At 46.6% G+C, this 15916-nt stretch overlaps 1 pseudogene; it reads left to right on the top strand.

Moving 5' to 3' along the window:
• The first annotated feature begins 4572 nt into the window (after window positions 1–4572).
• Window positions 4573–15494, top strand: LOC112919596 (elongation factor 1-alpha 1 pseudogene; annotated as a pseudogene).
• The last annotated feature ends 422 nt before the right edge of the window (window positions 15495–15916 follow it).

Here is a 15916-nt window from a genome sequence, read left to right as displayed (position 1 = left end):
GCCGGCACCCAGGCCTGTACGTCCTCTGAGAAAGACGATTCCAGGTCTTCGGGGTCACTGGCCGGTCGCCCTCTCCTCCCTGGGCATGCGGTACCCACAGCCCTCAGAGGGTGCCGTGCTTGGCTACGGCGCTCGAGCCCTCGATGGGTGCCAGTCCCAACACCTGCGAGGGAGAGCACGCGACAAGGCTCGGGCTCCAGGTGGCCCAGCTCCAGGTGGCCCAGCGCCCCGAGGCCCGCAGACCTGGGGACGAAGTCGTGTCACTGGCCCTGGCAGGGTGCAGGCCGTGAGCCCGAGGGGCCCGTACTCTGGGGATGGTTCGGGGCAGCCCCGAAGCCGGGTGCCACCCCTGACGGGTAAGGGACCAGTGCCCGCCTCTCTGCCCACTGCAGCCCGCCGCGCCACAGGCACCTGGCACCTTAGGCCCGGTCCCACCATCTCCCTATTACCTTCCCCTGGCTCTCCCTTGATTCACTGAGTACGGGCTGGGGCCCAAGGAAGCAAAGCACAGAGGGAAAGTGGGCCCAGTGGGCTTTGGGCAGAACTCGACTGACCTGTGGTCCCAGGCACCTGCCTTCCCCTCGGCGGGCGGCCCCAGGGTGCTGGGGTGGCGCTCCGCATGGGGCTCCTGGCTCCCCGGGGATCCGCCCCCATTCATGCCCCCCCCAACACACGCTCTCTTTCTCTCTCAAATAAATTAATAAAATCTTCAAAAAATATGAGGTCATTCCAACAATTTACACTGGGCGTATATACTTTAAGAAGATGATTAGCAATATAAAAACATGATACTCAGGGTCGCCCGGGGGGCTCAGCAGTTGAGCACCTGCCTGCAGCCCAGGGCATGACCCCAGGGTCCCAGGATCGACCCCCACGTCGGGCTCCCTGCTTGGAGCCTGCTTCTCCCTCTGCCTGGGTCTCTGCCTCTGTCTCTGTCTCTCATGAATAAATAAATAAAATATTTTAAAAAGACACATGATATTCTTACAGAAAACTAACAAACCTCTGCTAATTTACCTGTAGCCCACTGCTGTAATTAAAGAGACAGAGTGCTATTATTCTGTGTCCCTTACATTTGTAGTTTTTATATTATTTGTAGATTTTACAAGAAAGCTAAGTATAACTGATCTCAAATAAGACTCTTTACCTAACTATGAAAATTCTAACTGATCCTCAGTCCTTCCAAGAAAGGTAAGATCCACAAAATCCATACATACTCCTCGAGAGCTCAAACACTGCCATTTTTTTACAGGCATGATTACCCTGCTAAGACAGACTTTTGTTGAAATAAATCATCAGAATTGACAGTGAAAGGGTCCTGAGAATCATAATGACTTTGCTTACTGGCATTATTAATTCCTCACGGGCTTGGCTCTCTTGCCTTTTGCCGAGGCTGTAAACCCAAGTATCTGTTCTGCTCTTGGAAATTAGAAACTTATCAGGAACCGGACCAGTGATTTTTCTATATAAAGTACGATTTCAGGAAGCTTGTGGATTCCTAGCAGCTTGATCTGAGAACTAATCAGGGCTGTATCCTTTAACTTGCAGGAGTCATACATTCCTTGTGTTTCTTTTTTTAGCCTTAACCATCAGTAATTCCTAAGCATTCAAAGGACCTACTGAAGTTTGCAAAAATGTTCCACAAACACATGGCAGTAGTTTCCAGATTGTTTTTTGTTTTGGGGGGCTCTTTTTTTTTTTTAGCAAAATAGAGTTAAATGCAGCTCTGGTATTTATAGACACAAACAAAAAGGCAAGGGAAAACAAATGTATATGAAACAGGTTCTGATTCAAGAAGTGATCTGAGCATATAGATTTCCTTCCTTCCCAAGATCCTCCTGAAGTGACAAGGAATGTAAAAGGGTCTAAATCCATAGTCACAAAGGCAATGAGGGATGGCTTGGGCATCAGCAGTTAAGAGATCGCAACTAATGTGAGACCTGGAAAGAGGACCTGAATGCGTAAACAGGGGGAGCAAAGTACAGGAAATGTGCAGGAGGATCCCCGCCACAGTGGATCTTCTCTGCCTGACAGAGGCCCAGGGTGGGTTTGGACTGGAGTCTCCACTAAGAAGGGGAAACTGGGAAAGAGACTGAAGAGACAATGCCGAAAGGCAAGACTTTTAGGGTGCCCAGCTGGCCCAGCCAGCGGAGCATGAGATTCTTGATCTGGGGGTTGTGAGTTCAAGCCCCATGTTGGGTGTAGAGATTACTTTAAAAAAATAAAATCTTTAAAGAAAATTAAAGCAGGGACGCCTGGATAGCTCAGAGGTTGAGCGTCTGACTTTGGCTCAGGTCCTGATCCCGGAATCCGGGATCGAGTCCCACATCGGGCTCCCTGCATGGAGCCTGCTTCTCCCTCTGCCTCTGTCTCTGCCTTTCTCTCTCTGTGTGTCTCTCATGAATAAATAAATAAATAAAATGTTTTTAAAAAAATTAAAGCAGATAAACTTCACTTGCCACATACCCTTTCAAATGAGTTTGCTTGAGGATGTGCTCCAGTAAAAAAGGAAAAGCCCCAAGGAAGAGAAAAAAAGATGTGAGATACAAGCAATGGAGGAATCAAGTCAGGTTGAGAGCTCTGCAAACGATCAGTGTTTGGGCGTGAGAAGAGCACCACAGACAACAACAGATTGGGAGCTCCAGGGCAGCAGGGTTGGTTCCGTGGCCAGCTCCTGATTTCCACCTGGGTAATGATCTCCAGGTCATGGGATCAAGCCCCGCCTGGAGCTCTGCACTCAGCGCAGAATCTGCTTGAAATTCTCTCCTCTCTTTCTGCCTCTCCCTGAAAGCTCTCACTCTGTCTCTCAAATAAATAAATAAATCTTTTAAAAAAAAAGGGGGGGGGGGACAACAGATGGGATTCTAGGCAATATATAAAATAAATAAGAAACTGGAGAAAAAGGGTGAGGGGAGGAAACTGGAGGCAAAGTCCTGTTTCTTCTTCATTAAGAAAGGAAGTTAGGGGACGCCTGGGTGGCTCAGTGGTTGAGCATCTACCTTTGGCTTGGGTCCTGGGTTCAAGTCCCACATCAGGCTCCTTACAGGGAGCCTGCTTTTCCCTCTGCCTATATCTCTGCCTCTCTCTGTGTCTCTCATGAATAAATAAATAAAATATTTATTTTTTAAAAAAGATTTTACTTCTTTATTTGACAGAGAGAGAACATGAGCAAAGGGACCTGCAGGCAGAGGCAGAGGGAGAAACAGGCTCTCCACTGAGCAGGGAGCCTGATGCGGGGCTCCATCCCAGGACCTCAGGATCACGACCTGAGCTGAAGGCAGATGCCCAACTGACAGAGCCACCCAGGTACCCCTAAGTAAAGTCTTTTTTAAAAAAGGAAGTTAGAAGTCCAAGGGGGAAATCTATGCAAGAAATTGATAATCCAAATATGAAGCAAACTATGGTAGAATTTTGAGCAGTTGATAGAATATGAGACAGAAGAATTTTGATACCTTCATATTAGACATATTCACTCCTAGCAGCATGAGGGAATAGACATTACACCTATGGAGAGGGAAACATAATCATGGCTTTTATGTAAATAATATAATATTCACGTAGTTGTATTAATATAATCACAGTTTGCTGATTGTCCATGTTAGGCTCTACCCAACAAGGACAGCTTGATGGTCAAAGGACAGAATGAAAATGTTGTCAGCTTTGATCGTGTGAAAGCAAAGGCTCACGTGGCAGAGGCTAGAAGGTGAAGGAAGGAGAGGAGGTGGAGCGCCCAACAGGGATGGTAATATCCTCATTCGTTTGTGCAGAGTCGGGGGTTTGTGTGTAAAATGGATGGAGTAAAAACTAGGAGTTAAAGTGTATATACATTTTTAAAGATTTTATTTATTTATTCATGAAAGACACAGAGAGAGAGAGAGAGAGAGAGGCAGAGGGAGAAGCAGGCTCCCTGCAGGGAGCCCAATATGGGACTGGATCACCGGACCCTGGGGTCATGACCGGAGCCGAAGGCAAGTGCTCAACCACTGGGCCACCCATGTGTCCTGGAGTTAAAGTATATTATTAAGAGTTATGAATCTAACCAATTAAAATAATTTGAAGCAGTAATTTGGCTATGGGCAAAATTGGGAACAGAAGGAGAGGAAAGGCGAGATTTACTATAAATGGACAAAATCCTAATCTCATTGTTAGAAGTTAGTAGATGATACTTCTTGAAGAATAAAAAAATAGGAGCACCTGGGTGGCTCACTTGGTTAAGCGTCTGCCTTTCGGCTCAGATCATGATCCCAGAGTCTCAGAAAAGAGCCCAGCATTGGGCTCCCTGCTTGATGGAAAGCCTGCTTCTCCCTCTCCCCCTGCCCCTCCCCTCTGGTGCTCTCACCCTCACTCACTCTCTTGCTCTCAAATAAATAAATACATCTTTAAAAAAAAAAGACTATGGGTGTTTTTCTGTATGTTGGTAAATTGAACACCAATAAAAGTTAATTTAAATAAATAAATAAATAAATAAATAAATAAATAAATAAGACTAAAAAAATAGAAACTGACTTTTTCGCAACGGGTTTGCTGCCAGAACACAGGTGTCGTGAAAACCACCGCAAAACCTAAACCAAAATGGGAAAGGAAAAGACTCGCATCAACATCGTCATCATTGCACACGAAGATTCGGGCAAGTCGAGCACTACTGGCCATCTCATCTACCAATGTGGTGGGATCGAAAAATTTGACGAGGAGGCTGCTGAGATGGGAAAAGGCTCCTTCAAGTACGCCTGGGTCTTAGATGAACTGAAAGCTGAACGTGAACATGGTATCACCACTGATATCTCCCTGTGGAAATTTGAGACCAGCAAGTATTATGTGACCATCACTGATGTCCCAGGACACAGAGACTTTATCAAAGACATGGTTCCAGGCACATCTCAGGCTGACTGTGCCGTCCTGATTGTGGCTGCTGGTGTTGGCGAATTTGAAGCAGGTGTCTCCAAGAATGGGCAGACCCGTGAGCGTGCCCTTCTGGCTTACACGTTGGGTATAAAACAACTAACTGTTGGTGTTAACAACATGGATTCCACGGAGCCACCCTGCAGCCAAGAGAGATACGAGGAAGTCGTTAAGGAAGTCAGCACCTACATTAAGGAAATTGGCTACAACCCCGCCACGGTAGCACGTGTGCGGATCTCTGTTTGGAATGGTGGCAACATGCTGGAGCCAAGTGCTAACCCGCCTTGGTTCAAGGGATGGAGAGTCCGCCGTGACGATGGCAGTGCCCATGGAAGCACGCTGCTTGGAGCTCGGGGTTGCACCCTGCCGCCAGCTCGTCCAACTGAAGAGCCCTTGCATCTGCCCCTCCAGGACGTCTCCAAAATTGGTGGTATTGGTACCATCCCTGTGGGCCGAGGGGAGTCTGGTGTTCGTAAGCCTGGCATGGTGGTCGCCTTTGCTCCGGTCAATGTTACAACTGAGGTAAAGTCTGGTGAAATGCGCCATGAAGCTTTGAGTGAGGCTCTTCCTGGGGACAATGTGGGCTTCAATGTCAAGAACGTATCTGTCAGGACAGCCCGGTGGCCCAGCGGTTTAGCTCCTGACTTGGGCCTAGGGCCTGATCCTGGAGACCCGGGATCGAGTCCCGCATCGGGCTCCCTGCATGGAGCCTGCTTCTCCCTCTGCCTGGGTCTCTGCCCCTCTCTCTCTCTCTGTCTCTCATGAATAAATAAATAAAATCTTAAAAAAAAAAAATTAGAAGCTTATGGTGGTAACATCCAGAAGAACTAAAACCAGATAATTGTTAAAAACTGTTTCTGAAAAGAGGCAAGATACAAAAGGGGGAGGGGTGATTTTTAAAAAATCCTTTTAACTATGTGTTGTTTTTCTTTTAACCATGTCCATGTATACTTTGAGGTAATGGGATGTAATGTGGAATTCTGGAAACTACTGGAAATTTGACTTGTATATATTATCTTTGAAATTGGTATCATCATTGCCTTTAAGTAGTTAGCTCCAGGAATTAGAGTTTTTTGCTTAATTGATTTCATAGCACAGTTTTGAAAACCACGGAGAAAAAGTGATGTGTGGCTTGAGTTGACTTTTTAGTGGAATAAAATTTAAATTTGCTTTGAAGTCCTTATAACTTTCCATAAGGAAACTGGTGACATTGTGGTTTCCTGAGTGTTCCCTGAAGTCACAGGTGCACCTGCGCCACAGCGGGAAGCTTACCCCAGACATCTGGGCACCCGCTTTTGCTATAGCGAAAAATCACTGCTCTGGAGAATAGCAGAACGGGCTTGTGGGGCCCCCTACTGTCCTGCTGGCAAACTGCATCTTCCTGAACAGCATTCCAGGGTGATTTTTTTTTTTTTTTTTTTTTTTTTTAAGAAAAAGCAATAATATGGGGCACCAGGTGGGTCAGGGGGTTAGATGGCAGACTGTCCGTCTCAGCTCAGGTCTTAGTCTCAGGGCCTTGCTCTCAGGGCCACGGGCTCAGGCCCATGTTGGGCTCCATGCTGGCTGTGGAGCCTACTTAATACTCAATAAGTAAGGGATGCCTGGGTGGCTCCTTGGGTTGAGCATCAGACTCCTGGTTATGGCTTGGATCCTGATCTCTGGTTGTAGGATGGAGCCCTGAGTGGGGCTCTGCACTCAGAGCAGAGTCCATTTCAGATTCTGTCCCTCTCATGGCTGAGTGGCTGAGCTTCTGCCTCGATCCCAGGACCCCATGATCCTGGGGTCCCGGGATCAAATCCCCCATCTGGCTCCCAGCAAGAAGCCTGCTTCTCCCTCTGCCTATGTCTCTGCCTCTGTGTCTGTCATGAATACATAAATAAAATCTTAGAGGAAAAAAAAAGCTTCTCTCCCGTTCACTCTCTTTCCCTGAGATAAAGTCTTAAAAAAAAAAAAAAACAAATAAAAAATATATAAATAAATTAAAATAGTAATAATAATCCTCTGAATCTAAGAGGAGACAATATAGAGGTCGTGGAGGGAGAACTGGAACTGCATGTGCATTCATCTATGTGTTTTAATAAATATGATTTCCAAAATCATTTACATAACAATTTGAGATTTGAACATGGACTACATATCAGATAATATTAGGATATTGTTGTTAATGTTCTAATAATGATACTGTGGTTGTATAAGGTGTCCCTATTTTTAGGATATTCACACTGAAGTATTTAGGGATGAGATATAACATCTGCAGCCAATTCTCAGATGGCTTCCTTTCTCACTCAGAGTTGAACAAAGCTGTACTAGGTCCTTTTCCCATGGAAGTCTATTTTCATCCTCCATAATTGATTTGTTTTGGGGAAGCAGCTGCCAATCCCAGGATCACATTTCCCAGATTCTTTGCAGCTAAATGGCACATCGTGACCACTGAACTTGCCAGTGAACTGTATGCACCACATCCAGGGCAAAGCCTTTAAGAAGCTGGTGTACTCTCCGGACACCTGGCTGGCTCAGTCTAGAGAGCATGCGACTCTCAAGCCTAGGGTCGTCAGTTTAAGCCCCATGTTGAGGATAGAGTTTACTTAAAAAGAAAAAAAAAGCTTGGGCACCCTTAACACACTCCCTCCCTCTGCAGACTGGATCCCCTACACTGAAGTATAAAGCAGTACAGCAGTCTTGATGGGGACCAGAGGACTAGCTGAGGACAGAGCACACTGATGAGTCCCTGAAACAGGCAGAGGGACCTTCCTCTACGGACTCAACTGCCTGATGTTCAGACTTTGCTAAGGGCAGAGGCAAGCTTAGCCCGACCCCCAGGAGCCTGTACGTCTACTTTAACATACAAAAATTCCTTTAGAAATTCCCTTTATCTCTACCCCCAAGATACAAGCTGGCAATCATCCCCAAGCACGTGGCCCACCGATACAGATCTGTAGGGTCTCGTGACTCAGGTCTCATTAGATGGTGGTAAGTGACCTTTTCCTAACAATAGCTGCCCTTCCAGGTCCTGGAAACCTGGCTTCCAAAGCTCCTTCGGGAGGAGGCTATCCTCAAACCCCTCCCCACTCCCAGGGATATAATCAGCCTCCCCTCCCAGGCCCGGGGCAGCAGCTCTCCCTGCCCACGGCTCCTGTCCCCAGCTTTAATAAAACCACAATTTTGCACCAAAAATGTCTCAAGAATTCTTTCTTAGCCATGGGCTCTGGACCTCCCCCCACCAAACCTCACCTACATTCCAGAATTTCATCAGTCTGGTGGTACTTGCGACAGATAGGTATATGCATGTTACCTGGAGACCCGCCTCTGAGTACGTGTCCTGGCACTGATCTTACAGAACCTAAGGACCCAGGGCCTGTTTAGGCATCATTGCTGCTGGTGGTGGGAGTCAGAAGTAACCAAGGTGACCATCACTGTGGAAACAGAGTAAAATATAAGGCACAGGTTTTAGAAGCCCCAAACTATTTATACCTAGAAAATATGGGGAAAGCTTAAAAACTTGGTGTAAGTGGGTATGTGTAAGAGAGAGAAGACAGGAGTGGAGAGGGACCCGGCACAAACAGAAGGTGATGGCCCTTCCTGACCAGGGGAGGTGTAACTAGCCAATTCCTTTTCCTGCAGCAAAATGGTTGGGCGGGCGTCACCTTTGGGAAACTCCCCTGACTCTCCCACAAGTCTGGGCTGGTCGGGTCCTCCCGTCCCCATTATTCATTCCCACAGCATCCCTTGCACAAACCCAGCCCAGCACAGGGCTCTGGAATCTTTCCTTGCCTGTGTCCCCTCTCTTAGGATGGTGAGCTCCAGGAGTGTGTTTCATCTCAAGAACCTTTATGTTTGTCCTAGTGTTTGGCAAATAGAAAGGGTTTTTATATCCTCTCTCTGATACAAAACTTTAGAGATGGGAAAAACAATAGTTGTGAAAATAGTTTCTGAAATTGTAGGCCTTTTTAAAAATTCACATATTATTAGTATATAGTGGTATATTAGTTTCAAGTGTGAAATACGATGATTCAACGATTTTTTTAAGAAAGACTTTATTCATGAGAGACCCAGAGAGAGAGGCAGAGACACAGGCAGAGGGAGAAGCAGGCTCCCTGCAGGGAGCCCGACGTGGGACTCCATCCCTGGTCTCCAGGATCACGGCCCGGGCTGAAGGCGGCGCCAAACCGCTGGGCCACCCGGGCTGCCCATGATTCAACAATTTGATACTCAGCGCTCATCACAAGTGTCCTCTTAATCTCTTTCACCTGTTTTCCGGGCCCCCACCCACCTCCCCTCTGGCAACCACTACTTCTCCAGAGTTCTGTTTCTGGGGCGCCTGCTGGCTCAGTCAGTGGAGCTCGCAACTCTTGATCTGAGTCATGAGTTTGAGCTCCGCACTGGGGATAGAGATTACTTAAATAAATAAACTTTTAAAAATATTGAAATAATAATAATAAAATCTTTTTTTAAGAGTCTGGTTTTTGTTTCCTTTTATCCTTAAAGATTTTATTTATTTATTTATTTATGTATTTATTTATTTATTTATTTATTTAATTTATTCAAAAAAATTATTTATTCATACAGAAGGAGAGAGAGGTAGAGACACAGGCAGAGGGAGAAGCAGGCTCCCCGCAGGGAGGCCAACACGGGACTCGAACCTGGGACCAGGATCATACTCTGAACCAAAGGCAGACACTCAACCGCTGAGCCACCCAGATGTCCCAAAGATGTGGTTTTAAATCATCCTGTAGCTCATCCCTCAACTCAAGATAATCTCAAGCACTTCAGCCATCTGAGACTCAGTGTCCTACCCTGTAAAATGAAGAGCTGGACTAGATGAACCCTCGGGTCGTTTCAGCTCAAATCTACCCTTATTCTATGGAACTGGATCTTTGTGACCCCTGAAAGGAAGGTGAGAACACCCCAGAGCACTCGGTAAGACTTCTTACTGAACTGGCTGACGACAGAGCCTCTCTCTGGGCCTGTGGGCCAAATAACAATGAATCCATCCGAGAGCCTCTAAACGGGTCAATTGGGATGCACAGCAGGTGCTTTGAAAAGCTACCAATTTAGGCCAAACTGGCAGGACCAGCATGGAGTTGCCTTGGAGATGCAAATAGGGATGGCCGGGGGAGGAACTTTAAATCATTCTCTGCCTGGGGGATTCTCTTTGTCCCTCCCTCCCATCAGGCTTTCCAACCCCGGGAGCCATTTTCTGGGTGAGCAGAGGAATCTGTGGAATGTTCATTTGTTTCTATTATTTGCCACAAGCAATCTCTGTTTTTTTTTTAACTTGAATATCTAACATCCCCCTCTCAAAACCAGGACGCAGTATAAACCCTTCACACTACTTGCAATAGCCAAAAACTGGAAACACAAATGCCCATTAAAAAGAGGATGGAGAGGGGAACCTGAGTGGCTCTACAGTTAAGGGTCTGCCTTCGGCTCAGGTCACTCAGGTCGTGATCCCAGAGTCCGGGATCTGTCCACATCGGGTTCCCTGTGAGGAGCCTGCTTCTCCCTCTGCCTGTGTCTCTGCTTCCTTCTCTGTGTCTCTTATTAATAAATTAATAAAATCTTAAAAAAAAAAAAAAAAGAATGGATAACATGGCTGGTAGGATAACCACATAACAAAGTGGCGTAAGGCAGGGACAGGGAGGAAAGTTCAAACCACCAGCAACCACATAGTAAATCTCTGGCTGAATGAGCAGAAGCCAGAGAACATGATTCCACCCATATCAAATTCAAAAGTTAAAAAAGAGAGAAAATGAATCCATCCTTCTAGAAGTTAGAACAACTGTTACCTGATGAGGACCAACAAGTGGAAGGGATGTTAGGGGACCTTCTAGTATCCTAGTAATACTCTGCTTCGTGATCCCGGCTCTGCTTATATGGGTATATTCACTTTGTAAAACTTCATAAAGTAGCATGCTTATATCCACTTTTTGTAAGGATGTAATACTTCAATTTTACATACATTTAAAAAATTAAATGTGCATATACATTTTTTTTTTTAAGATTTTATTTATTTATTCATGAGAGACACAGAGAGGCAGGCACAGGCAGAGGGAGAAGCAGGCTTCTTGCTGGGAGCCAGATGGGGGATTTGATCCCGGGACCCCAGGATCATGGGGTCCTGGGATCGAGGCAGAAGCTCAGCCACTCAGCCATGAGAGGGACAGAATCTGAAATGGACTCTGCTCTGAGCCCGACGTGGGACTCAATCCCAGGCCTCCAGGATCACGCCCGGGGCCCAAGGTGACCCTAAACCGCTGAGCCACCTGGGCTGCCCTAAATATATGTATACATTTTAAAGCTGAGAATCTATTCTTTTCTCAGTGGAGGGGGAAAAAGATCTCTTCTCAGTGAAGGGGAAAAAAGATCATTACATCACTTAGAATATAAAAGCTTCTCAAAGTTCAGAAACACACACACACACACACACACACACACAAAGGGAAAGGGAGAAATCTTGATACTATATAGAAAAAAAAGGATTTCTTTGGTAGAGTATGAGTTTAATTTTGGGGAAAAACAAACCCCTCAACCCTCGGGGGATGGGAAGGAAGCAAGCTTGAGGAGGAAAAGGAATTAGCAGTAAAGTATGACTCACTCCAGAAGAGGAACAATCCCGCGGGCAAGGTCCTTTGTCATTTGGACTCTGAACAAAAATTGGTGAAATTACTCTGAGGTGCAGGCAGGAGAGAGGGTGTGCCTGGGAGCACTACTGACTCAGACTGGCTCCTGGCCTGTGGTAAATCAACACTTAGATCCACATAAACTCCCCCTTCCCATTTGAAACTAGTTCATATACCATCAGGCATGTGATGTGACTTGACGTGGGGTCTGGGAGCGAACCGTCGAGAAAGAATTCTTGAAACGTTTTGGGTGCAAAACAGATGGTTTTATTAAAGCACGGAGACAGGACCCGTGGGCAGAAAGCTGCTTGGGGATAGTGAGGCGTGATTGATTATAGACTTTTAAGTTGGGTGTAGAGACAAAGGAAGTTTCCAAAAGGATTATCCTGTGTTAAAGGACACTAACAGGATCCTGGAGGCCTGGCTATTGTCAGGCTAAAGTTGTTTCTCCCTCTAGCAGGGCATTAACACTAAGACGGTGGGATTCCCGGAGGAATGCTCCGCTCTGCCTGTCTCAAGTGTTTGTCAATGGGCTGTAAGTTATAGGGAAATGGTCTTTGTCCTCCCAGCAGTATAGATACCGCATTCCCCTCCCTGTGACTGTGGGGTTCAGACATCCTTCCATATTCCCAAATCTTGTCAGAATCTAAAGCAGCAGGTCATTGGCTGTAACATAAGGAAGCCTTTGAGGAACTTATTAAAAATATAGACTTCTGGGCAGCCCAGGTGGCTCAGCGGTTTAGCACCGTCTTCAGCCGGGGGTGTGATCCCGGAGATTCGGGATCGAGTCCCACGTTGGGCTCCCTTCATGGAGCCTGCTTCTCCCTCTGCCTGTGTCTCTGCCTCTGTGTGTGTGTGTGTGTGTGTGTGTGTCTCATGAATAAATAAAATCTTTAAAAAATGACAAAATTAAAAAATAAAATTCCATTAAGGAATTTTATATATATATATATATATAGAGAGAGAGAGAGAGAGACTTCTTTGAGCAAGAACTCTGATTCAGTACGTCACAGGTAGAGCTCGAGAGTCTTCATTTTAACCACCTCCCTCAACTGCTATAAGAGTCTGGATTTTATCTTGGACATTGTGTGATGGTTAATTGTATGTGTCGACTTGCCTGGACCATAGGGCGCCAGATAGTTGCTTATTATTCTGGGTGTGTCTGTGAGGGTGTTTGTAGAAGTGTGACATTTGAATTCGTAGCCTGTGTAAAGGAGATTGGAATCCCCAATGTAGGTGCCTCCATCCAATCCACCGAAGGCCCAATACAAAGAAAAGGCTGGGTAAGGGGCGCCTGGGGGGCTCAGGATGTGATCCCGGCTCAGGGTGTGATCCCGGTCCGGGTCGAGCCCCACAGGGAGCCTGCTTCTCCCTCTGCCTCTCTCTGTGTCTCTCATGAATATGTAAATAAAATCTTAATTAAAAAAAAAAAAAGGCAAGGAGAGCCAGAATTCACTCTCTGACTGGTTGTGTCCCAGCCAGGACATCAGTCTTCCTTTCCTTTGGACTTGGACAGACTAGAACTTGCATGGCTGGCTTCCCTGGCTCTCAGGCCCTCACACTCATTCTGGAACTGCCTGCTGCCTGCCGCTCCTGGGACTTCTCAGCCACCACGATGGTGCGAGCCTATGCCTTATTTATGCCCTATTGGTTCTATTTCCCTGGAGAACCCAGACTAATACAGCTCTGAACTGAAAAGATTATGGATCTGTGATGTTCCCCGGAAAATTCCTCAGTTAACCTGCCTGAAGTCAGACTCCCTGTCTGCCCACAGTAGGCCGCAGCTGAAATCCCTTTCCGTTTTTTAAAATTTGTGCTTGGCATACGTTATCTATTACTCCTAACAAATCCTATGAAGTAAATATATTATTACCCTCATTTCAAGGACAAGGAATGGAAAGCTCAGAGAATATCAAAGTGCAGCGCAAGAATTTATTTATTTTAATTTTATTTAAAATCAATTTACCAAAAAAAAAACCAAAAAAACAAAAAAAACAAAAAAAAAATAAAAAAAATAAAATCAATTTACCAACATATAGTATAACACCCAATGCTGGGATTTATTTCTTTTTTTTTAGATTATTTATCTATTTATTCATGAGAGACCCAGAGAGAGAGGCAGAGACACAGGCAGAGGGAGCAGCAGGATCCATGCAGGGAACCTAAAGTGGGACTAATCCCAGGACCCCCCGGGGTCACACCCTGAACCGAGGCAGATGCTCAACCACTGAGCCCCCCAGGTGCCCCCACTGCTGGAATTTAAATCCAATGCGTGGCCAATGCTTTTAGATTTTGGCAAGCAAAGAAGTGCCCTATTTAACTTTGTTGTTAGTTAATGTCTGTTGCATAAACCAAAGAAGGACCCCTAGGCGTTTCGCCTGAAGGCTGCCACAGGGCAAGTGGATGGCCCGGAGAGCCCTGGATGAGTGAGCTCCCCAGGGGAGGATCCTACCCAGGACGGAGTGACAGTAACCCCAACAACTCCGTGAGCCTGTAAATAAGGAAGCGCCAGGGCCTCCCAGCAGCGTAGCTGGCAGGTGACTAATTGCCAGACTCCTGCTAATGACCTTGGCGGGAAAACAAAGCCTGCTCCTCGGGGAGCCCGAGAGTCTGCAGCACCGAAGCAGCGCCCCCCCCTTGGGCCCTGACTCTTGCTCACCAGGCCATTCCCCACCCAGCTGGCAGCACACGATACTGCTCTGCTCACTTTCTTCCCTGCCTTTTACATTTTTTATTACAGAAGTAGTGACACATTGATTTTATTAATGGCACAAAGTATACAAACAGAGAGCAAAATGTCAAAGGCTTCTTTCTTCCTCCGGCTCCCCAGCTCTTCCTTCCTCAGAGGTGACTGCAGCCATCGCCTGTCCCTTCCTGTCCTTACATCCCACGCAGGGACATGTGTGCACCTGCAGCTTCTGCTTCTCAGAAGGCATCTAATCACACTCCATGCCCGGCTCTGTGATCTGTATTTTTCATTCGGTGGGGTGGGATTCTCACTTGTGTATTTGTGAGGTTATAAACTTGTGGGGTCCTCTAACGTAGTCATGCATCTGTATACATGTTGAAGCCTATATCTTTATTTAACATTATTTTCTTTAATAATTTGTATCGCCTAAAAATAATAATAATAATAATAATTTGTATCGCCTAATGACTGGTGCCTGGTGGCTCAGTCATTAGGAGTCTTTCTTCAGCTCAGGCCGTGAGCCTGGGGTCCTGGGATCAAGCGCTGTGTGCGGCTCCCTGCCCAGTGAGGATCTGCTTCTCCCTCTCCCCTCTGCGCTCGTGCTCTCTCTCTCTCTCTCTCTCTCTCTCTCGATGGCTCTCTTTCTCCCTCAAATAAATAAATAAAATATTTAAAAGAAATAATAAAATAATTTGTATTCCTTTTATACTTATTTATATACAAACTTTTTCCTTTATGTTTTGTTGACCTTTTAAGGTTATATAAACACCTAAGTTCTATTATTTCTGCAATTAATTTCAGGGTCGTAAAGACAGTAGCACACATATTTTTCACAAGGTGTATAGTCTGGGCTGAGAACCATATCAGTTTCCTTCTTTTCAAATTCTGTGCGGTGATTCCTAACACGAAACCACTTCTTTTTTGAATCACGCAGACATCTAGGTGCCTCCCATAGACCCCTGCCCGCATTGCCTGCCCCCCTCCAGCGAGGGCCTTCCCTGGAGCCAAAGCTGCTGCCAGGCTTTATCAAAGAAAGCTTCAGAGCTGGCAGTTTCCAAGAATCTAGGAGGATTCTTGGTTACAAGCAGCAGAGACCTCCTTGGGCTAACTTCAGCAAAGAAGGAAAGTGCTGGCAGGTCATTCAGCAGCTCCCAGAAGGAATCGGAATGTTGGAGGAGGAGGGAAGAAGAAAAAAGGAACGTTGGAGAAGCAGCGCTGGGGAGAGAGAGCGGGAAACTGGGGAGGTGACAAGGTCCCGGCGCAGCACCAGGCCTGGCTGCTCCTAGCCGTGGACACCACTGCCCTGGGGTAATGTCCAGCTCTCCAAGCCTCTGTGTATCTCCCCCTCGAAGTCAAACTCCTGGGGAGAACATCTTTTTAGACGAGCCCATGTCGTGTACCGGTGCTCTGGTGGCCCAGGGAGAGGGGAGAGAAGTCCGTGGGCCACCCTGGCCTGTGGGTGGAGAGGTCCCCCCCTCCCCTCGTCCCTCAGGGGACCAGGGGAGTGCCAGGAGGGGCATTAGCCCTGAGGGTATTAACACGCAAGGGAAGACTTCTCCATCTTCTGCTTCCTCTAGATTTGCTTTTCCTTCCGTTATCTCTTTCTCTACCAACCTTTGCGTGTAGATACAAAATATTCCATGGCACGGTGGGGAGCGGGGAATCGAAAATGCAGCAGGCCAAGCAACAGCCACCGAAGGACGTGCGA

The sequence above is a fragment of the Vulpes vulpes genome, chromosome 14, assembly GCF_048418805.1.
Source record: "Vulpes vulpes isolate BD-2025 chromosome 14, VulVul3, whole genome shotgun sequence".
NCBI classification, from domain to species: Eukaryota; Metazoa; Chordata; class Mammalia; order Carnivora; family Canidae; genus Vulpes; species Vulpes vulpes.
Note: the sequence above shows the minus strand (reverse complement) of the source record. Positions and strands in the feature narration are given on the sequence as shown.